Raw genomic sequence first — 2,173 nt, 5'->3', positions numbered from 1 at the left:
TGGATGCACAATCAACTTACTGTATTATCCCATGTTTTCCCAAGGCAATAAATACATAAGATAATTGTAGTCATACCCTATTAAGGGCCATGTTATTTTAGCAAGCAACAAAAGGGCCTTATAAAGTCAGGCTTGACATGTTGAGCTCAAAAAGTGCCTTTTGATTTTTGGACACTATGTTAAGAGAGTGATAGACAAAACTGATAATATATAACAAATCCATGGCAATAATTAACGTACATAATATCTACCCAAGACAAAACAATGTACCAGATGATGATGATAAATTCAATTTGAATGTAGTCTTTTACATTTACTAATTAGAACTAGATATACAATACAGTACTGCGTACCTGGAAGTGTTGGCAAAAAATGTCTTCTGTGATAGAAGATCAAGGTACTCTTCTTGACTTGAGTTTCGCTCTGGACTGGATAAATCTCCTAGGCTTGAAATGGGAATAAAGTTTCTGGAGTGTTTTTTGTTCACATTTTGCTGGAAAAAAGAACATAATTGCTGATGGAAAGAAAATTCAGGACTGAGTAACACAACACAAACAATTAAAACTTCAGACAAAGAAAACAAATACATCCTGGATTTTGGGCACATAATTGTAGCATGTATCTTGTAACTAAATCAATGCATTTATTTTGTTGTGTAATTACGTCTAAACATTAAGAAAGCATTGATATTTTTTAAATAGTTTTCTTCCAAAGGTTGAAAGATTATAAATATTTTAACCATCAAAAGTTGTGGATTAAATTCTGGCAAATTGAAAAGTAGCATGGTAATTTGGTCAAATGCCAAACTCATTTGGATCATACAGTCTCCAAGCAATCATAATCAGAATAAAAGGACAATTATTGTTTGGCAACACACCTTATCCATACAGTACATCTTACCTTTTATAAAATGTGTACTACGCTTGTGCACATCTATGGCCTTTAGAATGTCATCCTTCCGTAACTAGTGCAAGATCCGCTTCATGGACCACACCAAGCTCATCCAGTTTTCCCAAACGTTTTTCTTTCATCAAAATTCGAAAACATGAATCACTAACAGTTTCCATAATTATCTGTAATAACTGACATATATCTATGGATATTTATTATGTTAAAACAGTGTTCAGATTTCATTTTTACATACAAAAAGTTGTGGAAATTTTGAATGAAAGTGTAATTCTGCTTCCCTTATCTTATAATTTTAGTCTTTAAAATAAAAAAAAGTGACAACTGGAAGATATCTTATAATTTTAGTCTTTAAAATCCAAAAGGTGACAACTGAAAGATATTAAGTTCCTGAAAAAGCTCAATTTATTAGGTATTTTCATTTCACTTCTCTAACATTGCAACAATGTAGAAAATGTTTCTTTTGAATTCGGTTTATGGGATTGCAACTCTAGTTATTATTTGTGGGCTATAAATGGGTGAATTATATCAAATGTACATAATCATCTTAATGAAAAAGTATTGTCTTCAGTATTTTGACACCTTTATTTTTTAAAATTGGTCCAAAACCGGAACAGGGCATGCCAATAAACGAAATTGAGAGAGTGCAGGAAAAATAAATTCACAAGTTAACAGATGTGAAACAATTCAAAATAATATAACTTTTTTATCCTAATCATAAATGATATGATGGTGAGTTTGGTGTCAGTCTATACCCCTGTAGGTTTGAGGCCAAGGCAAGGAATCGATTAATGATGTACTTAAGTTTCGTGTTTTGTTTTTTGTCGGAAAACAGATTCTTTTAGAAAAGGTGTCAAAATGCCGAGGAGAGGATAAATCGTTTCATTTATATTTCGGTAATCAAAGTATCGCTCCCAAATGTTGATGGCCAGGTCTTGAATGTCTGTTCTTCATTGCAGTAGCCTAGCTAAAGCTAACTTGGTACACTATCAGGCCTAACCTGGCAAGTCCTAGGCCTTGCCTACTTACTTTCAATCTTCAACTAGCCTGCCTACGGCCAGGCCCTAGGTAGGCCTAGGCCTATGCCCAGTCCTAGGACCTAGCCCTAGTATTAGTATTAGTAGTACAGTAGGCCTAAGTCGCTTTAACTTTACCGAAGATAACTATGTGCCTATAGGCCCTAAGTAATAATTGGAAATTAGAAAAAGGATATATTATAGCCATATACGTTCTTGTGAAATGAAAACTTACTGAACTCACTGATCCT

At 33.6% G+C, this 2,173-nt stretch overlaps 1 long non-coding RNA gene across 1 annotated transcript; it reads right to left on the bottom strand.

Moving 5' to 3' along the window:
- Window positions 1–359: 359 nt before the first annotated feature.
- Window positions 360–2,172, bottom strand: LOC117112187. The gene is made up of 3 exons (XR_004445991.1): window positions 2,158–2,172; window positions 901–1,082; window positions 360–493 (listed from the first exon to the last, which is right to left on the bottom strand). It is a non-coding gene; the product is annotated as an uncharacterized LOC117112187 (long non-coding RNA).
- Between the last annotated feature and the right edge of the window lies 1 nt (window position 2,173).

The sequence above is a fragment of the Anneissia japonica genome, unplaced genomic scaffold (genome assembly GCF_011630105.1).
Source record: "Anneissia japonica isolate Jap-2015-1 unplaced genomic scaffold, ASM1163010v1 scaffold74017_len2161_cov105, whole genome shotgun sequence".
NCBI lineage: Eukaryota > Metazoa > Echinodermata > Crinoidea > Comatulida > Comatulidae > Anneissia > Anneissia japonica.
Note: the sequence above shows the minus strand (reverse complement) of the source record. Positions and strands in the feature narration are given on the sequence as shown.